The sequence below is a fragment of the Oncorhynchus mykiss genome, chromosome 12, assembly GCF_013265735.2.
Source record: "Oncorhynchus mykiss isolate Arlee chromosome 12, USDA_OmykA_1.1, whole genome shotgun sequence".
In the NCBI taxonomy this organism is placed as follows: domain Eukaryota; kingdom Metazoa; phylum Chordata; class Actinopteri; order Salmoniformes; family Salmonidae; genus Oncorhynchus; species Oncorhynchus mykiss.
The window spans coordinates 50,530,296-50,557,792 of NC_048576.1; the positions used below are offsets into that span (position 1 = coordinate 50,530,296).

The following is a 27,497-nucleotide window of genomic DNA, read 5'->3' on the forward strand; positions in this document are numbered from 1 at the left end:
GAGACGTTTTGATTTCTATACAGGATATTGTTCAAAAAGAGGATAGTCTAAGTTTGGAACAGTGTTAAAGTTGTCTATCAACTGTAAAAATTTTGTGCAACAGAACCGGTTACAACCGAAGTATCTGATCATCAACGAATTCAAGAAAAAGCCCTTCGTTGTTTTAACACAGCAGCCGCATACCATCAGGTAGGTCTGTATGCACCTTTTTTTCATTTGGGGAAACTATCATTTTGTAATTTATTCTATTTTAATCCATGAGGATGTTGTTGTTACAAAATATATCTGTGTTGGCCGTGATTAGGGCACGGGAAAATCATTTAGCCTAGCGGATGCTCTTAACAAACTAGGAATGCATAGCTCACCACATGATCCTCAAACCAAAGACTGGCCATGTTTCTAAAAGTGAATTCAAAGGCATTGTAGAACGACCGTATAGCCCAATGAGGCATTTTGTTTGTGTAATTATTGTTTTACATTTCAATTTATACAGCCTAAATACAAAATGTATAGGTATTTTTGAAGTGCTGTTGTTGATATGCTCTAGCCAGCCTGTAGTGTGTAACAAATGCTTCACAATTGATTTCTTAAATGGCAGGCTATACCCTTGAATAATAATAATACACCGTAAATAATACATTTTCTTTCCTTCTTGGGCGACCTGGCTTGCACCTGACTGATTAGAGTTAGTACGTTGTTTAATAGCCTGTTGAAATGTCAAACATCAATTGACAGTGACAGAATCACACATTACTTCCCAAGCAAAGTAAATGTTTTGTCTACTCGGCTATAGAAGGCTTCTGAATGTCATGGAGACAAACCAAAGATATCTGATATGCATCGGAGTCACGTTTCCTCCCCGGCATTTTACAGCTTGTTTCTAGCATAAAGCATTGCGGAGTACAGCGCCATTATAGATCACTTTATATAATCAGGTACATTTATTTTAAAAAAAACGGCTAGGCCTAAGCTTTCAGCCATTTTCTTTAACAAAAGCCATCATACCCTCACATACCCTCTCAATTCGAGCCCGTGTTTTAACTTAAAACCTCTTAAGGATTGGACCCTTTTTCAATTTTCGCCTAAAATGACATACCCAAATCTACCTGCCTGTGGCTCAGGCCCTGAAGCAAGGATATGCATTTTCTTGGTGCAATTTCAAAGGAAACACTTTGAAGATTGTGGAAAGGAATGAGGGAGAATTGTAAAGGGCACAAGGCGAGACCCAGATGCAGACACAGCAGGCAGATGATTAGAGTCCAAGATGTTTATTAACAATCCAAAAGGGGTAGACAAGGGAATGGTCGTGGACAGGCAAAAGATCAAAACTAGTTCAGAGTTCCAGAGGTACCGAATGGCAGGCAGGCTTGAGGTCAGGGCAGGCAGAATGGTCAGGCAGGCGGGAATGGAGACAAGAAAAACAGGCAAAGGTCAAAACCGGGAGGACTAGTAAAACAGAATAGAAAAGCAGGATCACGGAAAAAACTTGCTGGCTGACTTGAACATACAAGACGAACTGGCACAGAGAGACAGGAAACACAGGGATAAATACACTAGGGAAAATAAGTGACACCTGGAGGGGGTGGAGACATTCAGGATAGGTGAAACAGATCAGGGCGTGACAAGAATATAACACATTTGATCTGGTAAAATATAATACAAAGAAAAACACATTTTTTTTGTGTATTTTTTTACCATCATCTTTGAAATGCAAGAGAAAGGCCATAATGTATTATTCCAGCCCAGGTACAATTTAGATTTTGGCCACTAGATGGCAAGAGTGTATGTGATACAATGTAGACTGATACAATGAACCATTGCATTTCTGTTCAAAATGTTGTATCAAGACTGCCCAAATGTGCCTAAATAGTTTGTTAATAACTTTTCATGTTCAAAACGGTGCACTCTCCTCGAACAATAGAATGGTATTCTTTCATTGTCATAGCTACTCTAAACTGGACAGTGCAGTTAGATTAACAAGAATTGAAGCTTTCTGACAATATCAGATGTGTCTATGTCCTGGGAAATGTTCTTGTTACTTACAACCGCGTGCTGATCGCATTATCCTACGTTAGCTCAACCGTCTCGCAGGGGACCCACCGACCCTGAAGAAGTTAACACACCAAGCTCTTCACTGACACAGAGATATTTATGGAGCGTATGGTGACTGAAGGAATTGGCTGACAAGATCTATTGATAATAGACCATAATTGCGTCTGTCAAACAGGTAGGTCTGCTTCTTATTTCTTGAACAGGACGAAATAGGCTTGAACACAAAGCCTTCTTGTTGTTAGTAGCCTAAAGTCAAATTAAATTAGTTAGGCCTTCTTGAATTAGCCTACTCTCAGTACCCATGCATTGTCCATCTCCGGGTTGCCGCTTCATAGTAATGTAAATTATGTAAATGTCGCGAATTTGGTAAATTCGTCGAATCTGATAAATAGCTTCATTATGGGCAATGAAACATATTGTTTTTATTCAAATCTATTATATTAGTAGCAAGCTTTCCTCCGGTCCTTCGTCTCATTTTCGCGCCCTCCCTCTCAAACTAAACAGGACATGAGTAGGTCTAGTCCACGCACAAAGATATTGCATTTGGACTAATAAAACATTATTTTTGGAAGAAGCATTTAAAACTCGCCTTCTGAAGTGCAACTGTACACAGCACAGCCATTGGTTAGGCAGCACAAAAGGTTTTACATCAGCAAGAGCAGGGCAGGCCGGAGCTCATGATTGTGAAAGCCTATACATTATAGTTTGTAGTGCAGTATAACCTAGTTTTATATACGCCATCCTAGCAGTGCAAAAACTTTAGAAGGAAATGTATTTTCTTCTAAATATAACTTGGGCCTGTGCTTCTCCGAGCATGCTCGTCATATAGCCTAGGCCTATAGTATAGGCTATGGATCATTTGATTGAGACCACACTAGGCACACTTGATATTGTGCACCCAGCAGAGAGTCAGGGATGAGGGGCAGAATCTGGCACACATCAAGATACTATAATAAGTAACTCATTCTCAAACCATGAGCAATATTACATTTAATTGGTTACAAATGTCATGACACTCTCCTGGACTAAATAAAAAAAATACTAAACCCTCCCTCTGACTGAAATTGAAAAAGCATGATACTCCGGGTAACAGTTGTGTAAATTTCGACCGCTCCCTAAGTAGGTATCATTTTTCAGTCCTCCTTAAAATGCTCTGTGGTGTATGAACCTGGAGTAAAGGTAGATTATGAGAATAGATGAGAAGAACAGTGTAGTAATTGGTTTTATTGGTTGGGCGGTGGACAATGAGTTCAGCCCAATTGGCACCCTATTCCCTATACTGTGCACTACTTTGGCCAGAGCCATATGACCTTAGTCTAGCATACTAGCATACTGTGCCATTGTCTCAACATAATGCACTGCAATGACTCTATGCTCCTCCACAGGTCTCTATCCACTCAGACACACACAACTACACTGAAACACACACACAACTACACTGAAACACACACACAACTACACTGAAACACACACAACTATACTGAAACACACACACAACTATTCTGAAACACACACACACACACACACACACACACACACACACACACACACACACACACACACACACACACACACACACACACACACACACACACACACACACACACACACACACACACACACAACTATACTGAAACACACACACAACTATACTGAAACACACACACAACTATACTGAAACACACACACAACTATTCTGAAACACACACACACACACACACACACACACACACACACACACACACACACACACACACACACACACACACACACACCCAGTCACCACATACAGTACGCTGCTGCTATAGTGAGTATATCGATTACGATTTCCATGATGCTGCTGCTATGTTGATTTATTATATTTACATATCTACCATATCCATCAATTCCCTCACCGCTGCACATCGACTCGGTACTGGTACCCCATGTATATAGCCAAGCTATCATTGCTCATTGTGTATTATATTCCTCATGTAAACCTTTTTTTTTCTATTATTATTATTTAATTTGTTTGTGTTTCACTGTTAGTGTGCACCTGTTGTTTCCGAAGCATGTGACAATTCAAATGGTGTTTGATTGATTTCTTATTACCATTAGTATATATCCTGTTACCAGTCACTTTTTCCCCTCTTTACATGTGCGTTACCTACCTCAATCACTCCAGTAGCCCTGCACATTGTAATAATGGTACTGGTGTAACCGGTGTGAAATGGCAAGATAGATAGCGGTGTGCTCTAGTAGCGTTTCAATCAGTGAGGCCTTTGAAGTAGTTGTTTCCCTTGCAAGGGCCGCAGGCTTTTCTGGAGCGATGGGTAACGATGCTTCGAGGGTGACGGTCGTCAATGTGTTCAGAGGGTCCCTGGTTCGAGCCCAGGTTGGGGCAAGCAGAGGAACAGAAGCAGGACTGTTTCACTGCCACTGACCTGTATGTCGCTTGCGTTTGTTTTCAGTTTTTTTCTTCTCTCATATTTCTCGCATTTTTCTTATCAATATTATTGCTTTTATTAGTGCATTGTTGGGCAAGAGCTCGCCAAGTAATAATTTCACTGTGCTGTTTTACACTTGCTGTATCCTGTGCACTTAACAAATCAACGTTGAAACTTGAAACTGATTGCACTAAAGGCTGATCATTTGGCACACTGAGCATTCCTCAGATTTCGCAATGCATTCGGAAATATTTTTGTAGGGGTTGATACATTTCTCGTAAGGGACAATCAATTCTGAAATGTCAGAAGCTTTTTTAAGACTGCAAATTACACCACAAGCGTTAAATGTCCCGCATTGCAGGAAAGTTCTTCTCTGCAACAGGGTGATCAAATGAATATCCTACAACTGTGGTGGGGTGTTGGATGGAGCTGCTTTGCAGTCGACCACAATACCCGGTGCCATGTGATTAGCATATCATTAGCATTGTGTGTTCATACCAAGGTACAGTATCTGTTCAGCAAAATACAGAATACAGGACTCAACTGGGGCTGAGCAACTGCGCAGTATCTACTGCAGTCCCATGCTGTCTCATTTCAATCACCTTCTACAAGACTGGCAGTGTTGTGTTGTACAATATATTTCCACATTCAGAATATATTATATTTATGTGTTTATAAACTGGGCTACATAGTCTTTGATATGACAGTATAATTTAAAATGGAATAAATAGTGTACTTCCAAATTCATATCTCACCGGGACGCATTGATACATCTGAGGCTCATGATTCAGTACATTCTGGGAAAGGCCACAGCCTGCAAGCAGAGGAACATTTATTTTGTATCTTAAAGCTGCAATCCGCAGTTGAAACAATAACAAAGCAAGTCCCCGCACCTGTTTCGGTTAAAAGCCGCGGGCTGAGGCTGGAGTAATGTAATCACTCTCAAATTCATATACAGAGCTGTAGATACAAAGACTGACCATCCATGATATCAAAATGATCGTTCTAACCATGTTTTGAGGTATACAGTGTTTGCTTACAATTGAATTGTTTAAAGAATCAAGAAAGCTTATATTTTGGGTTCTGATGGGACACCGCAGTTGAACTACGCTCATGAGGCAATAATAAGATATATATTCTTCAAGAATCAATTGGTACATTAATTTAAAAGTCCAAAAATGGATGTAGCAACTGCAGACTGCCCCTTTAAAAAGTGTATATGCATGCTCATAAATGTTCTGTAGCTATCTTTTGGCAGTATGTGAACATTGTCACCATGCAATCATCAGTCGCAATCACAAATCCAGATGAGCCTTTCTCTTTCTTGTCTCATACTTTAGATTTCTCTCCGTGTGTGTTTGAGGCACAGTGGGTTGCGGCTTCCACAAAGACACAGGAAGACTCCAGCTGAGAACTAAACACATTCTATCTTTTTTTTTTCTCAGTGTGTCTTCGTCTTTTATGGTGGATGATAGTAAAGGGAGAAAGTTGGTAGGGGGCCATCAGAACGCTTCTTTCAAAAAAGTTTTCCCCCCCTACCAAAATCTGTCATTAATAGCACAGGACCCTAGACTTCCTACCCATTATTTTGACTAAGGGATGGGAGAGATCGCAGGGTGCCATCAAGCCACAGAGGAGTGCCAGGCATATTCTATGAGGTGAGCTGTAAAGACTGGGGGTTCAGAGGAGAAAACGGCCGAGGGAGCTGCTGCAACATTTTCAATCTTCACCCCCCCCCCCCCCCCCCCCCCCGTTGTGTAGGGACCGACGCCGGATTTACAGGAGGGTTTACATGACTCGGTATTGTGAGATTTCCCTTACGGGCCTAGTGGCAATGTCAGGCCTGCCGTGTGGGGTGTATGGGGAGTGTGCAGCGAGTCTTTTTTGGAAGTGGAAACTGGAGATTTGGGAGTCCAGGGTATCTATTTTCTCCCACCTCGCTCCCTATCTCCCCCATCTCCCACGTCTTCCTCAGCACAGTGAGGAGCAGGCAGAATCAGAGAAGAGGCAGGGCAGTCACACAGCAGCACACAAGACCAGCCTGATAGCTATGCATTGGCAGAGGCAAATTGTGGATGAATATGAAAGTTAGTGAGAGTTGATGGATGCCATTTGTCTGGGCAAGCAATCATACCTGTGCCTGTATTTTCAGTCCCTGCTTTCCACCCAGAGAACAGTCAGTTAGCTTGATAAGTGATATTTATAGCTGTGACAGCATCTGGGGATCTCACATGCATACACATGCAGGCAGGCAGGCAGGCTCTGTTATCAGGAGAGAGAGAGAGAGCCAGTGAATTACAGTCCTGGGAGGATTGGGGGTTTTGTTTTCATTAATTGCCACCTTCCCTCCTTTCCTTATGCCTGGCCTGAAGGACAAATTATGCATGGTGGTTTGACGCTACACACACTTTAATCTGCCATATCCAGTCTGTGCTCTTCCTCTATGGTGGTGTCTTCTCCAGGAGGTAAGAGGGAGAGTTTTTAGGGGTCACAGGGGACTATGGGTCCCTGATTTCAGAGTGCAGTCGATTGGCCGGATTTTTGTACAAATCAACAGCAATCGGAGGGGATTGAAGATCAAAGAGAGCTTATGTGCAGAAGGTCAACTAATGGTATGACTTGGATTCCTATGGCAAGGGGGTAGTTTATCATGCCTTAGTACTGCTAGAGCCAGTCTTGACCATAGCATTAAACTGACCACTGTTAGAATGAAGCTATACTACAACATCATGTCATAACAAAAGACAATTGATGGTGATCATAAGGTTAATATATTAGTAATAGATGGTTTGGTTAAAACGTTAAGTTATCATGCCACAATGGAGTGTGCATCCTTACCAGACTATCCTCTAGGTATGTACTTGTGACTAGATGGATGTGTGGATTCGTAACATCTGATCTATAATTCAGCTCAATAATGTTGCTGCATGTTTAGCTCCAGTGGTGCTTGAGAACAGACCATTTTCCTTGGAAATCAATTTGAACTCTGATCATATTTGTTTTTCTCCCTCGCTGTGTGCTTACACAGCATTTCACATGGCAGCGGCTTTAATATCAGGTGTGTGACTAACCGTGTCTGGGAAGAAGAAGGAGCCAGGAGAATCCAAACATTTGGAACCAGTGCTCCGGGGTACTGTGTATTATGAATCCCATCAATGAATGCCTGCAGAATTATGGAGGGAGGAAAGGAGGGAGGATAGAGAGAGAGAAGAAGAGGGGGAGAGGGAGAGATTCTCTTATCTGTCCTATGATACAGCTTTGCTTCCCACGTGGCTCAGAATTCAGAGATTTCTATATCCCTGCCATTGATCCTGGCCTGACATCACACATTGAAATGAGAGGTTTGACTGATATCGTTAGAAGCTAAGGAGGCAGATGCAGCTCAGACAATGGACAGCTGCTCACCGAGGTGACTCAAATTAGACGTGTTGACCCCGACTAGTGATGCCAGGGCTATTTCAGCAACCAACACACATCATATCGCTCAATAGCAGTAGAAGGAAAGAAAAGCTGGGCCCATAGCACTCTGGTCAAATGTAGTGCACAATATAGGTAACATTTTGCCATTTGGGACTCATCCCAGTCAAACTGGGCAGACTGGAGAGCCGAGCAGGAGGAAGAGCCTAGTGAAGGGTCCTCCCCTGTGACAGGGACTGGGTAAGGGCTGGGTGATGGTGATAACATCTGCTTTTATCACCAGTTGCATGGTTGACTGCAGTCAGCAGAGCATTGTTCAGGGCCAGGCAGCCCCATCTGTCTCCATTGGCTTTTATAGGTTACGATATGGATCACAGACAAGACCATCGGGACAAAAATGTCATGGTGATTTGCTTGGTGATTAGCTTTTGAAGAGCGTCGCTGTTATTATTTTACTTATCGCACAGGAAGTTTGTTTTTAATGTGACGACGTCCTGTCTGGGGAGCGGAAAATTAAAGCAACAGGAAGGAGGATTAAAGAGAATGACCTTTTTAGAATACTAGCCATGGCAGGTGTATTCAACTTTGATCGACATGAGATTTAATGCATTTTACACACATGACTAAGGGATACATCGATGCTCTCAGTGGGGTCCAAAATGGTTGACCCCCTGATAAAGACGAGCAAAAAAACAACTAGATACAATAAGTACAAATAGTGAATAAAAGTGATTACACAATTGCTCAGAGAAAGAGATTTTGTTAAGCAAGTAATAATAAAAAATCTAAAATATAGGTAGGTAGATAGGGGTCAAAATGATAGGATCCCCTGTTTTCAGTACTCCAGCACCCTCCCCTTGTGAGGATAATGAGACTGAGCCTTCTTCTAAAATGTTTTATGTGATTGGAGAAGACATTGGGAGGGATCTTAGACCATTCCTCCATACAGAATTTTTCCTGCACTTATCGACTGCCCTTGTCAATGAAAGGTTTTCAACGGGGTTCAAGTCCAGAGACTTAGATGGCTATTGCAAAATTTGGATTTTGTTGTCAATTAACCATTTCTTTGTGGATTTTGATGTGTTCTTAGGGTTGTTGTCTTGCTGGAAGACCCACTTGCAGCCAAGTTTTAGCCTCCTGGCAGAGACAACCAGGTCTTTGGCAGAAATGGGCCAGTGGAAGCAAAATTGCCCCATTACATCAAAGATCCACCACTATATTTTACAGTAGGAATGAGATTTTCTGCATATGAATTGTTCTTTCAAAGGCCAAATCCATCATTGCTGTACGTGGCCAAAGAGCTGTATTTTCATGTCACCTGGCCAGAGCACCACCTGGAGTTTTATAAATGGCATTGGCACACGGATTGGAACCGGTGCCATGGTCGTATGACAATGGAGGTCTTTGGCCACGCACACCAGCGGTGGGTTTGACCTTCGTAATTACAAAATAACAACTCGGTAGTTGATTCAAGAATGCAGTGTTTGGGATATTTAGTTCCCTTAAACACTTAAAAGACATATTTTGATACTGTTAGCAGTCCCAGTAACACTTAACATCGAACTGTTCTTGTGCCTGTGTAATAACACTGTTATTACCTTTGGAGCGTCAATTTATTAGCATTAAGTAGGTAATTGCCACTTAATTGCATAGCAACACGTTGAGAGTTTTTGTAACTACTCTACACGAGAGGAATAGTGACTGTTCCTTATTCCACTTATGTAATCACTCCATTATTATGTGATTATAAAGCAATCTCTAAATTCCTATGTAGCAACAAGGTTGCTATTGTATCAAAGTTACTTCGTATGGATAAGAACTTGATGTCAGGTGGTACTGCATGACTCTTTTCACTCATTATGAAAAGGTATTTCTCAGTCATTTTGAAACTGCAGAAGCGTTCTACTCTAATGTTGAGATATGTCCATGTGCCTGAAAGTGACAGTTTACTCAAAGATCAGGAGGTTTTCAGGTCCTAAAAATGTGTCTTGTCATAAGTTCATGTCCCAAGCAGGTTGTGTACATCCAGCTATATGCCTCAATGCAAAATGGCAAGATAAGTGCAAAATAATTACTTACTTTCATTCTGTGCTTAACTTTTCCATTTCATTTCAAATGAAATGTACAACAATAAAGCAAAATATGTTTCGCTTACATTTCTATTGTTTTCCAGTATTTAGATTGATAAATGTTAAACGCTTGGCATGTTTTATTTTTTCAATCATTAAGTATTTAATTGTAGGCTATGATTTAAGATTCATATCTGAAAGCACTCCAAACCATGTGCTAATGATCATATCAGCTCAGCAAAAAAAGAAACGTCCCTTTTTCGGGACCCTGTCTTTCAAAGATAACTCCAAATAACTTCACAGATCTTCATTGTAAAGGGTTTAAACACTGTTTCCCATGCTTGTTCAATGAACCATAAACAATTCATGAACATGCACCTGTGGAACGGTCGTTAAGACCCTAAGAGCTTACAGACGGTAGGCAATTAAGGTCATAGTTATGAAAACTTAGGACACAAAAGAGGCCTTTCTACTGACTCTGAAAAACACCAAAAGAAAGATGCCTAGGGTCCCTGCTAATCTGCGTGAATGTGCTTTAGGCATGCTGCAAGTAGGCCTGAGGACTGCCGATGTGGCCAGGCAATAAATTGCAATGTCCGTACTGTGAGACGCCTAAGACAGCGCTACAGGGAGACAGGACAGGCAGCTGATCGTCCTCGCAGTGGCAGACCACGTGTAACAACCCCTGCACAGGATTGGTACAGCCGAACATCACACCCACGGGACAGGTACAGGATGGCAACAACAACTGCCCGAGTTACACCAGGAACGCACAATCCCTCCATCAGTGGTCAGATTGTCCGCAATAGGCTGAGAGAGGCTGGACTGAGGGTTTGTAGGCCTGTTGTAAGGCAGGTCCTCACCAGACATCACCGGCAACAACGTCGCCTATGGGCAGAAAACCACCGTCACTGGACCAGAGGACTGGCAAAAAGTGCTCTTCACTGACAAGTCGCGTTTTTTTCTCACCAGGAGTGATGGTCGGATTCACGTTTATACTTTAGAGTGGTATCAATTTGGAGGTGGAGGGTCCGTCATGGTCTGGGGCGGTGTGTCACTGCATCATCGGACTGAGCTTGTTGTCATTGCAGGCAATCTCAACGCTGTCTGTTACAGGGAAGACATCCTCCTCCCTCATGTAGTACCCTTCCTGCAGGCTCATCCTGACATGACCCTCCAGCATGTCAATACCTCCAGTCATACTGCTCGTTCTGTGCTTGATTTCCTGCAAGACAGGAATGTCAGTGTTCTGCCATGGCCAGCGAAGAGCCCGGATCTCAATCCCATTAAGCACTTCTGGGACCTGTTGGATTGAAGGGTGAGGTCTAGGGTCGTTCCCCCCAGATATGTCCGGGAACTTGCAGGTGCCTTGGTGGAAGAGTGGGGTAACATCACACAGCAATAACTGTCAAATCTGGTGCAGTCCATGAGGAGGAGATGCACTGCAGTTATTAATGCAGCTGGTGGCCACACCAGATACTGACTGTTACTTTTGATTTTGACCCCCCCCCCTCAGGGACACATTATTCCATTCCTGTTAGTCACATGTCTGTGGAACTTGTTCAGTTTATGTCTCCGTTGTTGAGTCTTGTTATGTTCATACAAATATTTACACATGTTAAGTTTGCTGAAAATAAAGTTGACATTTTATTTTTTTGCTGAGTTTATTAGTTTTTTTTCTGAGACCTGTATTTGAATATCAAAAGGAAATAATTGATTTTAAAGTTTTAGTTGATTTTCTATTTTTGACTACTTTGAGTTTTTGAAATGTTGGTATTTGTAAATAAATGACAAAATACAACTTTTTTTTGCCCAGGTCTGACCAAAACAAAGCACATACTCACAGCTATAAACATGCAGTCAGGATAAATGTTTTCTTTGAGAAGAAATGTTGTTTTTGCTCCCCAGGTTGAAATCAACCTTGAGTTTTTAATGTGCCTATGATGATGGCAACCCACTACATGAAAGCAATTTCATCCGCCACTGAGATCCTTCACTGGCAAGAAATCGCACGGCATCTATTAAAGATGCCTGGGCCTCTGCACATGCATGGAGGCACCTTTGCATAAATCAAAGACCAGCAAAGTTTTAATAGGAAACAGAACAGCATAATACATAACACAAGTCAAGCGTTTACTGTTACTAATGATCTTTAGATTAGCCATTATGAGGAGTAAAAGTGCTGCGAGTCACTTCATTATTCCTTGGCGTCGGCCATTGAAGAAAAGCAAGAGGGAAAGAGAAATCACAATGGCTTGATAAGTTATGGTCTGGATCTGTCACGGGGACGGAGTCCTGGGGCTAAAACATGTCTGTCTAACTGCCCTTTTGACGAATGCGGCAATAAGGAAAGGACTTGAAACAGATTTAAGGTTATTCCTGTTGTAGAATGGATCTTCTGTTCATTTGTGCTTTTGGAGACGAATGGCCGGCGCTATTTGGGGGTCCATCTGTTTGCAGTTCTGATATTTGAAAGCAGCTGTGTCATAAGATGTACTGCCCACAGCACGGTGGTTGACAGTTGGTTTACTCCGTTTCTCCTCAGCATTAGTGTTGAGTGAGAGAACGATCTTAGGATATAACAAGGCTATACTGAGGCTTTACTACAGTATTCCGAAATCAGACTCAATTTGGTCATACCCTGATTGCAGGGTCCAAACACAGGATCCAAATGTCATATTGTATAAACATACAGTACACTCCCCACCATATGAAATCACAGAGAATGTACCCACCGGCTCTTACTATCTTTGTACCTTCTCCTTGTCAGTCGACACATCTTTTCACAATTCATGCCGCGTTCATCAAAAGGGCGGTTTAGACAGACGCCATCACCAATTAGCAGCTCTTAGATATGATGTACACAAATCTCACAATATAAATACGCAAGTCCTTTGTTTGCATACAGCAGTAACTCTATGAGAGCCAAAGCCTGAGTGTTCTGGGGTCATTTATTTGGCCTGTTGGTGCTCTATTTCCCCTCTCTGATCAGTTCATTTTCTCCTTGACTGCGTGCCTTGTTTTCCTGCTGGCTTCTTCACCGGCCGGGTGAAGCAATGAGATTGCGAGCAGACGGACACGTCCCAAGAACAAAACGTTCCAGGAATTTATTTACCCCTAAATCCCTGACGCCCCAGAGACATTGGAGAGTCATTGCAACACGTGCGCCTTATTATATGTTCCGTGTGGTTGTATAATTGTCTCCCCTCATCCTCATACCCTGGTCACCCGGGGAGGCCTGCCTGCCAGGGGGGTCTGTCAGAGAGAAGGGAGGGAGAGCGAAAGAGAGAGAAGACGATGTGTGTGTGTGTGTGTGTGTGTGTGAGTGTGCATGTGCGGCAATGCGTGTTTATGTGCGTTTAGAAAAGTGGAATGTGTTTACCCCTCTGACTCGCCTGTGCCAAGTAAAGCGTTTTGGTCTCTCCTTCGAGAACCAGCCCTCACACTTACCCAGCACAATGGTTTCACCCCCTCGCTCAACACCCAAACTCCATATTGATTTATTCAAGCGTTTATTTACCCTTTCATCCATTATGCTGCATCTTTCCCAGCCTAAGCAAGTTGTCTACATTGTGTCATCAATCAATATTTCAGCGTATTTTCTTGCACACAGGGGAGTATAAAATATATTAAAGGGATTTGCGGAGGATACAAGCCACTTAAAAAATATCTGACAGCATTTACAAAATGCAAATACTCTGGAGTCTTCCGATATACGGTACTGAATCATTTGCATAGTTAGACAGGCATTCCTTTGAAAGCTTTCCCCAAAAATATAATGGATCCATAACAATGACAGGGGGGTATTACATTTGAAACGTGGAAGGAATTTGAGCGAGAAAGTTGAACTAGACTCCGCACTGTCAGTTTTCGAGCTATGTTAACATCAGAGTTATGTTAGTGAATATTATTCAAGGTGGTCAGGAAGAATATGTCAGCAATGGAAAATATGAACTGATGCAGGTGTCTTTCAGCTAGCGAGCAGGCATTATCTAAAAACTGTTCTGCATGGATGTGTTGATGGCTTCATTTTCAAAGTGACCAATTGTCTAGTAGTATAACATCAATATAATATTTTACTCATGTAAACACATTCTCATTTTCGCTCTGCACAGGATTGTGTGTGTACATCTAAAGTAGTGAGCACTATTCACTCATCCAACCTCAACAACAAATGAAAACATTGGGTATGGCTTTAAAGCAACAACAACAACAACAACGTGGTAGAAACATGTGATACAAGCCCCCCCCCCTCCCCCCCCCCCCCCCTGAGATGTATGGGGGGGTTAACCTTTAGAATTATGTTTGTTGAGTACTACTCTTACAAGGTGAGACTTCGTATTGAAATGAGTTAAAGGGAAAATAACTCCATAAAAATGCAAATATAGCAAATATAGCATGTGTGATCTGCACTGCCAAACCTTTAACTGTAACCTGTTTGTGTTTATTTCTGCCCAATGTCAGATACAGTACATCATGTTTGTTTACTCAAAAAAAAGACTAACTGCCTAAGTTTTGGCCCTTTTTATGTTATACCTGTTCAAAGACAAGACCTTTGGACTCTATGTGTCAAACGCACGATAGTTTGCAATTGTGTCGTGTAAAAACTGGCGCACTGGCACCAGGTCCGGCAATTTATCTGTCGAACATCAGTTCACTTGTGCTGGCGTAGGATGGGTGTAAATGTTTGAGGTGTGTCCTTAAAAACAAGTGTGAAAGTGACAATTTCATTCAGCGCTAATGGAAAGTTTTAAGACCCACAAAAAGCAGGTCATAAAAGTAAAGCGGGTCCTAACGGTAATACAATTTAAAAGAGGAAGCGCAGCCTATCCAGCCATGACAAACAGTCAGTGCTCATGAAAGGAGAGATGTGCCTGTTCTTGTCCCGGTGAATCTCGTATTTAGAAACACTAAAACAAGTTTGGTTTTCTCCCATTTTGTTTAATTTTGATTAAAAACCAAGCGCCAACCCTCCCCTTAATCTTATTCACAATTCACATACTGTACCTGCATACTTAATTCCGCTTGTTCAAGTAGGCTACCCCCATTTTCAAAGAGCTCCCCTCGTTCGATTACCAAAGACACGCTCCTCCAAACTACTCGGTCCTATAATGAGGAGCCTAGTATTTTGTATAGATGTGCACATTTTAATGTGGAAAGACATTTAGGCCCATGTGTGCATACAGTGCCATGGAACGAGAGAAGCGATTTATGATATCATGCTTCTGACCCCATCCCATTTAGAAATATTGTTGTTGTTTTAAAAAAAACGGATTGCTTGTTTTCTGTTTCATATGATTAAAAACTAAGCACTCCATAGGCTACTATAATGAAGGCTGGTTCAACAGCAATTCATGCTTTGTGTCTTTTTGATCCTGGCCTTGCAAAGTAGCCCATTCATAAAAGGTTTTTAAATGGTCTATTCGTCAGAGTGCCTTGAATTGAAAATATATTGCACACATTTACAGTTGAAGTCGGAAGTTTACAAACACATCAGCCAAATAGATTTAAACTCAGTTTTTCACAATTCCTGAAATTTAATCAGAGTAAAAATGCCCTGTCTTAGGTCAGTTAGCATCACCATTTTATTTTAAGAATGTGAAATGTCAGAATAATAGTAGAGAGAATGATTTATTTCAGCTTTTATTTCTTTCATCACATTCTCAGTGGGTCAGAAGTGTACATACACTCAATTAGTATTTGGTAGCATTGCCTTTAAATTATTTAACTTGGGTCAAACGTTTCGGGTAGCCTTCCACAAGCTTCCTATAATAAATTGGGTGAATTTTGTCCCATTCCTCCTGACAGAGCTGGTGTAACTGAGTCAGGTTTGTAGGCCTCATTGTTCGCACACACTTTTTCAGTTCTGCCCACAAATTTCCTATAGGATTGAGGTCAGGGCTTTATGATGGCCACTCCAATACCTTGACTGTGTTGTCCTTAAGCCAACTTTGGAAGAATGCTTGGGGTCATTGTCCATTTGGAAGACCCATTTGCGACCAAGCTTTAACTTCCTGACTGATTACTTGAGATGTTGCTTCAATATATCAACACAATTTTCCTCATGATGCCATCTATTTTGTGAAGTGCACCAGTTTTCTCTGGCGGTTTTGGAGCAGTGTCTTCTTCCTTGCTGAGCAGCCTTTCAGGTTATGTCGATAAAGGACTCGTTTTACTGTGGATATAGATACTTTTGCAACGTCCTTTTTCACAAGGTCCTTTGCTGTTGTTCTGGGATTGATTTGCACTTTTCGCACCAAAGTACGTTCATCTCTAAGAGACAGAATGCGTCTCCTTCCTGAGCGGTATGACGGCTGCATGGCCCCATGGTGTTTATACTTGCGTACTAGCGTACTATTGTTTGTATAGAAGGACGTGGTACCTTCAGGCGTTTGGAAATTGCTCCCAAGAATAAACCAGACTTGTGGAGGTCTACATTTTTTTTTCTGAGGTCTTGGCGGATTTCTTTTGATTTTCCCATGTCAAGCAAAGAGGCACTGAGTTTAAAGGTAGGCCTCCAATTGACTCAAATTATGTCAATTAGCCTATCAGAAGCTTCTAAAGCCATGACATATTTTTCTGGAATTTTCCAAGCTGTTTAAAGGCACAGTCAACTTAATATCTGTAAACTTCTGACCCACTGGAATTGTGATACATTGAATTACAAGTGAAATAATCTGCTAGAAGTTTTAGAAAAAGGACTTGTGTCATGCACAAAGTAGATGTCCTAACCGATTTGCCAAAACTATAGTTTGTTAACAAGAAATTTGTGGAGTGGTTGAAAAACAAGTTTTCTTGACTCCAACCTAATTGTATGAAAACGTCCGACCTCAACTGTATGTCTGCCTGCATACTTCATTTAGCTTGATCATGTGTCCATCCCCGTCTCCAAAAAACACCTCTCATCCTGTTACCAAAGACGCACTCCTCCTAACGTCTTGAAATGTTTCGGTCCTATATTGCCGTATCAACGGTAGGCCTAGGCTATATCTGGTTAATTGAGAACCTGTCTCACACATACAGTTCAATGCAATTTACCGGAGCCTTCTATTGAGATGCGTCAAGACAGGTAGGCTATGCTAGGTTTGTTGAAGCCAATTGCAACAATGTTGACTGCCAACGCAGCAAATACTTTTAAAAAAAAATACTTTTGCTATTACTCGTCACTGTAGCTTATGCTATTTAATAAACTGTAGCATCAATCCACAATGGACCAGGACTAGAACATACCGAATTGGAGTTGAAGACAATGCAAAGGCCATCAATAACCTACAGAACTTGATACAAACACAGGCGTTGATTGGCAAGACCACATCACACCTACAACTTGTTCATTCATCAAAACCCAGCCCTGCCGTGCCACCGACAGCTATTGTACTCATAATTCCGGCCGTGACCTATAGCGCTACCGCCAGCGCTTATATTGACTGTTGTGTCTCCTGCAACATCAAAATGCATTGTTGAAAACAACATGTTTGATTCTCTCTGGAAATGTGCTTATTTCCTGTCAGTGCAGATGAAGGAAAGGTTCAAGGAAAGGGTACGAGGAAGCTAACCACTCTAGAGTTTTCAGATGCTGTGGACTTCTATCTTCATCAAGATGAATGCGTGATGTGGTGGTGGTGGTTTAATATGGTGGCTGTGGTCTACTGTATGATTCTGGATGTAGACCATCATGGCCATGACGGGCCTCTATTCCCACCACGGCGGCTAGCAGGACAGCCAGCTCCAGTTGAACCCAGTCAATTAGCCAGCCAGGGCGGCATCCAAATGGAGGATGACTTGCAGCGTAATGGATCTAATGTTGAAACACGTGGACAGCTACAGGAGCTGGGTGGAGTAGGGCTGCGCCTTATTCAAAGTTTATGATGTTGGAGACCAGCGTCTCCCGGCCCGTGTATAAATTATGTGTTGCTCGAGGGTGCACTCATTTTAACCCTGATTTCCTGTGAATTATTAATGATCAACAGGGTCAGGACTTGCTTTTAGTATTCCCATGTGGTGCGCTGTGGAGCTAAGCGCTGCATCTGCACTTATAATATCATCACTTGAAGAGAATAGACTCTCTCGGCTAACTCGACAAACAACTTTCACACAAGTAATGCATTTGAGTGGCTGTGTGTGTATGTGGTTGAATGCATGTACGTTAGACAGCATGAATGTGTGTTTAAGTGTGAGGGAGAGAGTACATTTGAAAAGTCTATTTCCAAAACGCTAGGTGTGTACGATATTACTGTTCTCAGGTTTTTAATTGATAGATTTTAGATGTGTTTTTTTGCTAAACACTACACACCCGTTGTTTAACTGGAATGGTATGTTTGTATCCTGTATCTTTTACTGTGATATGTGGTTGTCTCACCTAGCTAATTTAAGATGAATGCACTTTCTGTATGTCGCTCTGGGTAAGAGCATCTGCTAAATACCATTTCAAATGTAAATGTTTTGCATACAGATCTCATGTATTGATTTTGAAATGTTGATGTCATAAATGTATAATTTGTACATGTATAAATAATATAGATATTTGTTACACTACATGACCAACCCCATGCCCTGATTAGATGAAAAAACACACTAATATCTTTCATTTCTTCAAACAATTAAAAGCTAAATTACCAATTTCTGGAAACATATATAACGCTTTTGAATGAAACTCATTTATTCTGCATGTGAGCATCTTTAGAATGTTCTACGTTGCTTTGTTTTGAGATGTTTTTAGAAAGAATCCTTGGCTTCAGGTCATAGTTTCAGATCAGCTCAGATATTTCTCCAGTCTACTTCCTCCCATGGCTGTTCTGTCCTGTAATTTGAAGACAGGGGATGCATCCGAAATGGAAAAGGGTGTCATTTGGAATGAAGACAGAGAGGAGAGAAGGGACATTTTAGTGTTTGATGACAGGTATTACACCACCGTGAAGTTCAGCTAATCGGCACATTTTTTATAGAATTGGTCTGCTGTTGAATATGCTCTGAGCTGACCAAGAATTGCCGCCCTGCCTCCTCACACGTAAACAATTAATGAGAAGCTGAAACTGTACTCCAACCGCTCTGAGAAAATGGCTTGATTAAAAGACAGCTGTGCCTAATTGGCAGCGGCGAGGATTGTTTGGGTAATAGCCAGGAAGTATTACCCTGCGACTCCTCAAGATGGTTCCCCACAGTACAGTACAGTACAGTAGACATTTGCAGGCCAAGGGAAAGCAAATAGCCCTGATGGTCTGTAGGCTATGACCCAGACACTGTTGGCAGAGGTCAAATACAGCTGTCGACATTTCCCATGCAGTACATAACGCAACCAAGATTAATTGCAATTCGGGCAAATTAACAACTCAACGACTGCGTTTCGAGACTTTATGGCAGGAATACAGTATGTCTGTATTGCATGGTTCCTTGTGTGGACAGCTGGTTTAAATAATTAAAGCAACGTGCTGTATATTTACACATGCATGCTAATTGCTTTAATGTCTAATCTATTTCAAATCTGAAACACACAAAGCGGGGCCGTACAACACACCATACTTTTCCCACATTTTGTTACGTTACAGCCTTATGCTAAAAGTGATTACATTGTTTGCCCCCCTCATCAATCTACATACAATACCCCATAGTGAAAAGCAAAAACTCACTTTGACATTTTTGCAAATGTATAAAAAAAAACTAAAAACTGAAATATCACATTTAAATATTCAGACCCTTTACTCAGCACTTTGTTAAAGCACCTTTGGCAGCGATTACAGCCTTGAGTCTTCTTGGGTATGACCCTACAAGCTTGGCACACCTGTATTTTGGGAGTTTCTCCCATTCCTCTCTGCAAATCCTCTCAAGCTCTGTCAGGTTGGATGGGGAGCGTTGCTACACAGCTATTTTCAGGTCCAGGCTCTGGCTGGGCCACTCAAAGACATTCAGAGACCTGTCTCGAAGCCACTCCTGCATTGTTTTGGCTTTGTGCTTAGGGTTGTTGTTCTGTTTGAAGTGCTGCAGAGATGGTTGTCCTTCCGGAAGGTTCTCCCATCTCCACAGAGGAACTCTAGAGGTCTGTTAGAGTGACCATTTGGTTCTTGTTCAACTCCCTGACCTTTCTCCCCTGATTGCTCAGTTTGGTCGGGCGGCCAGCTCTAGGAAGAGTCTTGGTGGTTCAAAACGTCTTCCATTTAAGAATAATGAAGGCCACTGTGTTCTTGGGGACCTTCAATGTTGCAGAAATGTTTTGGTACCGTTCCCCAGATCTGTACCTCGACACAATCCTGTCTCGGAGCTCTACAGACAATTCCTTCGACCTCATGGAATGGTTTTTACATGCACTGTCAACTGTGGGATCATATATAGACAGGTGTGTGCCTTTCCAAACCATGTCCAATCAATTGAATATACCACAGTTGGACTCCAATAAAGTTGTAGAAACATCTCAAGGATGATCAATGGAAACAGGATGCACCTGAGCTCAATTTTGAGTCTCATAGCATAGGGTCTGAATACTTATGTAAATTAGGTATTTCTGTTTATATTTTTAATACATTTGCAAAAATGTCTAAAAGCCTGTTTTTGCTTTGTAATTATGGGGTATTGTTTGTAGATTGACGAGGAAAATGTTTTATTTAGTCCATTTTAGAGTAAGGCTACAACGTAACATAACGTGGAAAAAGTCAAGATGTCTGAATTCTTTCCAAAGGCACTGTTTAAGTGACGATGATGCTAGTTCATATGAAATATCTCCACTTCTGCACCATATACCTTTCTGTTTCAGTTTATTGTGTTGGAAGGCTGGCCTATGTTTTGGTGCTTGGTAAAGAGCTTGTGGCTTTTTTCCTGTGTCGCTAAGCAGCAAGTCATTTTCTCATAGCTGTCCTTCATCACTTATTCACAGGGGCTATCTATTATGTATTGTGATCTGATTGAGAGTGAGTGTTCTCCGTTCTGGCCCCTTCATGAACCCTGCTTTTGAGCACTAGCTTAAAAAAACACTGATCCAGACTGACCTCAAATTCAAAATTCACCCGTAACACAATTTTAAGAGAGGTATTTGACTTAAAAGTGATATCCGAGTGATTAAATGCATGTGCGTGAGAGAGGAAATTAGATAACGTAGCTTTGATGATTTGAATGTTTGAAAAGGTATATCAATGCATAGCCAAAGACAACCTCAAGACATTCGGTATATGTTATTCTGACAAAGTTTAGCGGAGTCAAACATTTTAAACAGCATTTTAAACAATGCCCTCAAAGTTCCTAGCTAGGTTCACGGTGGGTTTATGCCTCATTCATAACCCATTTTACTGTAACTAAAATACATATTGTACACTCACAGTACAGTAGCTTACATACATACGCAGAGAGGAGGCATATTTTTAGCCGACTATCAGAAACAGACAGCCTCCCTACCTGCAAGCCAGAGTCCCTAATCCCCAGCAATAGCTTCACCTTGTCCACCTCCTCCTCTTACAGTAGACACATCCAGCGATGAACTCTCTGTGGTGGTCCCACTGATGCTTGGCCTCCACACAGCCAGCCAGCCCCCCGTCTCCCACAACCGCCTGAGCAATGACAGGCTGCTGTCAACACAATCCAGCCTGAACCGCCCACCCACCGAACAGACCTGACTGGGCCTGACGGGAGCTCTAGATGAATGCCGGTTCCAGCTGGACAATGTAGTGCATTGTCTGCTTTGGAAAGAGCGGTCAAAGCTATTTCGTACAGTTTTTTTTGTTTCACCCCCCCCCCCCCCCCCCCCCCCGGTTGTGTTTGGTGATGAGCTTCTGTCTGTCACTCTGTCATTCTCCCGTTATTGTAATCCGATAAGAATGATTCCTGGCCATCTTGAATTTCCCATGATGCCTTGAGGCAAATCATAATTTCAACATTATGGGGCGGCAGGGTAGCCTAGTGGTTAGAGTGTTCGACTAGTAACCGGAAGGTTGCAAGTTCAAACCCCCGAGCTGACAAGGTACAAATCTGTCGTTCTGCCACTGAACAGGCAGTTAACCCACTGTTCCTAGGCCGTCATTGAAAATAAGAATTTGTTCTTAACTGACTTGACTGGTTAAATAAAGGTGCATTTTTTTTTTACTTAAAAAAAAAAAAAAAAAACATTAGATCTGACAGCTCAGAAGAAAGAAATGTTGATGTTTTATTCAATATTTCTAATTCTGGCTCCTGAAAAGGGTTGATGTTCGACCTTTTACCAGACCATTATTCATTCCCCACCAAACTTTACAGTTGCCACTATGCATTGGGGCAGGTAGCAAGCACTCTCCTGGCATTCGCCGAACCCAGATTTGTATTTTGGACTGCCAGATGGTGAAACATGATTGATCACTCCAGAGAACTCGTTTCCACTACTCCAGAGTCCAATGGCGGCGAGCTTTACACCACTCCATTCGACGCTTGGCATTGCGCATAGTGATCTGCTCGATCTGCTTGTGTGTGGCTGCTCGTCCATGGAAACCCATTTCGTGAAGCTCCCGACAAACAGTTATTGTGCTGACTTTGCTTCCAAACCGCCTCTACTTACTTACTGGCTTTATTGTCCTCATGGGGAAATTTTGTTTAAATGTGTACATGACACTGAAACAAAATTTCCACATGGGGATAATAAAGTCAGTAAGTAAGTAGAGGCGGTTTGGAACACGGTAGTGAGTGTTGCAACCGAGGACACGATTTTTATGTGCTATGCGCTTCAGTACTCGGCGGTCCCATTCGGTGCACTTTTGTGGCCGACCACTTTGCTGCTGAGCCGTTGTTACTCCTAGACATTTCCACTTCACAATAACAGCTCTTACAGTTGACCCGGGGAATTTCTAGCAGAGCAGAAATTTGACAAACTGACTTGTTTGAAAGGTGGCATCCTATGACGGTGCCACGTTGAAAGTCACTGCGCTCTTCAGGAAGGGCATTCTACTGCTAATGTTTGTCTATGGAGATTGCATGGCGGTGTGCTCGATTTTATACTCCTGTCATTAACAGGTGAGGCAGAAAGTGGTGTCCACATACTTTTTATATATATACAGTGCCTTGCGAAAGTATTCGGCCCCCTTATTCAGCCCCTTTACTTTCAGTGCAGCAAACTCTCTCCAGAAGTTCAGTGAGGATCTCTGAATGATCCAATGTTGACCTAAAAGACTAATGATGATAAATACAATCCACCTGTGTGTAATCAAGTCTCCGTATAAATGCACCTGCACTGTGATAGTCTCAGAGGTCCGTTAAAAGCGCAGAGAGCATCATGAAGAACAAGGAACACACCAGGCAGGTCCGAGATACTGTTGTGAAGAAGTTTAAAGCCGGATTTGGATACAAAAAGATTTCCCAAGCTTTAAACATCCCAAGGAGCACTGTGCAAGCGATAATATTGAAATGGAAGGAGTATCAGACCACTGCAAATCTACCAAGACCTGGCTGTCCCTCTAAACTTTCAGCTCATACAAGGAGAAGACTGATCAGAGATGCAGCCAAGAGGCCCATGATCACTCTGGATGAACTGCAGAGATCTACAGCTGAGGTGGGAGACTCTGTCCATAGGACAACAATCAGTCGTATATTGCACAAATCTGGCCTTTATGGAAGAGTGGCAAGAAGAAAGCCATTTCTTAAAGATATCCATAAAAAGTGTTGTTTAAAGTTTGCCACAAGCCACCTGGGAGACACACCAAACATGTGGAAGAAGGTGCTCTGGTCAGATGAAACCAAAATTGAACTTTTTGGCAACAGTGCAAAACGTTATGTTTGGCGTAAAAGCAACACAGCTCATCACCCTGAACACACCATCCCCACTGTCAAACATGGTGGTGGCAGCATCATGGTTTGGGCCTGCTTTTCTTCAGCAGGGACAGGGAAGATGGTTAAAATTGATGGGAAGATGGATGGAGCCAAATACAGGACCATTCTGGAAGAAAACCTGATGGAGTCTGCAAAAGACCTGAGACTGGGACGGAGATTTGTCTTCCAACAAGACAATGATCCAAAACATAAAGCAAAATCTACAATGGAATGGTTCAAAAATAAACATATCCAGGTGTTAGAATGGCCAAGTCAAAGTCCAGACCTGAATCCAATCGAGAATCTGTGGAAAGAACTGAAAACTGCTGTTCACAAATGCTCTCCATCCAACCTCCCTGAGCTCGAGCTGTTTTGCAAGGAGGAATGGGAAAAAATGTCAGTCTCTCGATGTGCAAAACTGATAGAGACATACCCCAAGCGACTTACAGCTGTAATCGCAGCAAAAGGTGGTGCTACAAAGTATTAACTTAAGGGGGCTGAATAATTTTGCACGCCCAATTTTTCAGTTTTTGATTTGTTAAAAAAGTTTGAAATATCCCATAAATGTCGTTCCACTTCATGAATGTGTCCCACTTGTTGTTGATTCTTCACAAAAAAATACAGTTTTATATCTTTATGTTTGAAGCCTGAAATGTGGCAAAAGGTTGCAAAGTTCAAGGGGGCCGAATACTTTCGCAAGGCTGTATATATTGTGTAATTTAAAAGTACAGTATGCTTATTAACCTGCCATAAATAATATGACTCAGGAGGTCTAAGCTTGAGAGAGAGAGAGAGAGAGAGAGAGAGGTAGAGACGTGGCCAATATCTGAACTGTATCTGAACTGAATTAGACCCAGAGGACTTACTCAAAGTTCAAGGAATGCCCCAAAAAGAGACCCATGCATTACAGCTGTTACAGTTGTGAAATGGTGGCATGATGATTTTTTGTTATTCTAACTGCAGGAAAGACTAAACAAGACTAATACATTTCTGCAGACCACATCTCCGGACTAGGGGAAGCAAATTAGCTTAAACCCAGGTCGGGATTGGCTGTGTGAAAGGCGAGGTACCCTTGACCCTGTCTCTCTCTACCCTCACTGTGATGTTAGAGCGAGGGCGATGCCATCAAGTGCGGCCGGCAATCTCCCAAAGCTCTGGGATGAGCAGGAGTTGTGTCAGCACAGAGCCGGGATCAATAAGATTAAGACGTATTGCATTATAGACATGCATGTACACAGAGGTATACACGCGTACTGTACACACGCTGAGACACACGCACAGTAAATGTTTCTGATATGTACCATACTGTCAAAACTAGTTAACACTTCGCCTTTGAATATGAGAATGCACAAAACACATGTTACATATAACACATTAACATGTTTTTCACACAGATAGTATAACTAGAACCCACACAGACACACCTACAGTAAATATACAATTCATAATATTTTGGCAATACAAGGAAATGTTTAATTTAAGTCTACTAAATATGGGGCTAATTTATTTCTGAGATGCTGTAGCTGTATGGGACAGATGAGGGACATTTATTAGCTTTCACAACACCATCTATTTGTGTAATATACACCCCTGAGATGGAACTGGACTTGTGCTTTTTCATGATACACCATATTTTATCACCTCTGCTGTTGGTGAGGATTGTGCAGAAAATGCATTGTGTGGCTTATTCAGTGTTGGCCTACTGTGGCCGGTGGCAATTAATAGGGAGAAATGAGAGTGGAGCCTGGTGTGAACTGATGCTCAACGCCTCGTGATTCTGGGATGGCAGTAAATAGCATTACAGGACTGGACCAACATCTCTGAACCTGCAGATCCATCATCAGCGTTGCTAGCTACTATACTTTAACACACGTGAGTGTACACACACACACACACACACACTTGGAATATAACAGATGAGAATCTGAAAATAGTACAGATGATCTGATGGTCAATTTCCAACCCAAGGTAAATGGCCTTTCTTCAGGACGAATAAATTAAAGTTGTTCTATCTGCAGAGACGGCGGCAGAGGAGCGGCAGAGCAGGCAGTCAGCTAACAGTCTCACTTAATGACCTTTTCCATATCCAACCTTTATAATCATGCTGGGAGAGGAAGTTAATTCCCTTTAATAACATGCAGGATATTGAGACAGGCCTTGTATAATTTGTCGACTATGTCCTGTTCTTATAAGTCATCTGCACTGGAGTTGTCTCGTTAGTTGTACTACAAAAGTCTACCAAAGTTGTGGGACTTTTTGAACTTGTTATACTTTTTAAAGTGATACTGTGTTTTGAATACACACTGTCTAGCTTGTTTTATATCTATTTCCATCTCCCGTGGAGAAGCGCAGGATGTTGAATAACATATTATAACGATGAACGTCACGCAGTTTATGGGCAATTGGACAAATGGTTTTTAGTTCCAATTCATACTGAACATAATCATCCTTTTAGAGTTACTCTACAATGCTCTCAAACCACTGGCAATGTATGCTCAGTATTCTATCCTTTGAGGGTCTGTAAAAAAAACAGAGCGTTAAATGGAATTATTCATTTTATACAACTGTTTTCAGGATATTATATTGGGCAATTCTCACCCAACCAGTGTCAAGACAGATACCACAAAGTCAAGTAAACTTCATTGAGTTAATTCCAAATCCTCATGCCTGGGAGGCCGTAGAGACTTACAAGTTGGGCTGTTTTCACCCCCCCCCCCCCCCTCTCATTTCTTAGCTCTGTTTGAATTGATATGACCATAGGGGTCGATAGACACAATGTCACAGTCATGAAAACTAATCTTATACACTACAGTCTCTCACCCAAGTTCTGGCCTCTTGTCCATTGATATTAAAAAACAGTGTGTCCGTCAGAATCATTTTGCCTGACTGTGTCATACAGAGGGGGAAGATGTTTGACACCGTGTCTCTGAATGTGATTATGTTCATCTGATTTAAACCAAATAGAATGATATGGGAGATCAGTCGTCGCGAGGCACTGAATCCAAAAGCCACGTTGGAAACCACAATGTCCATACTGTAGCCACGAAATTGCAATATCCTAAGCCTAAGGACATGTGACTAGCAGTACGGAAGCGATGGAGGCTCTGTGGATTGGGGCTCAGTTATTACTCTGTTACTGTGGACAGACAGGAAGTCCCACACCACCAGAGCAGTGGCACTTCCTCTCTAATTAGAACAGTTTGGCAGGCCAGGCAGTGTCCCACTCTCCAAGTGTCACTCAATGATTCAGCCCTACCTATTCTTCTGTGGTTTGGGATGGGTGGATGGAAAGTTTGTTTTGATTGATGTTTAAATGTTGACGGGCTTTAATCAGACTCAGGTACAAATAAAGAGAGGTATTTTCTTGACTGAATACAGAGCGTGTCCTTAAGTGGTCTGCCTCTTGAGTATACTGACGCACTGTGTTTGTAGATAGATGGTGAAGATACCCCTTCGTTACAGTGGCATGATGCATCTGAAGGGAGCAAAATGACAAGATTGTTATTTCATAAAATGATTAATAAAGCAAATGTCAATCTGTCAAGAGTTTGATGGATGCTTGCCGGAAGTCTTGTTTCCGTTTATTAGTTCTATTTTCTACATTGTATAATAATAGTGAAGACACCAAAACTACGAAATAACACATACGGAATCATGTAGTAACCAAAAAACTGTTAAACAAATCCAAATATATTTTATATTTGAGATTCTTCTAAGTAGCCACCCTTTGCCTTGATGACAGCTTTGCACATTCTTGCCATTCTCTCAACCAGCTTCATGT

At 41.9% G+C, this 27,497-nt stretch overlaps 1 protein-coding gene across 1 annotated transcript in view; it reads left to right on the forward strand.

The window, feature by feature from the left end:
• Positions 1-27,497, forward strand: part of LOC110537733 (follistatin-related protein 4) — a 223,830-nt gene that overhangs the window by 63,141 nt on the left and 133,192 nt on the right. The gene's annotated exons all lie outside the window — the stretch shown is intronic.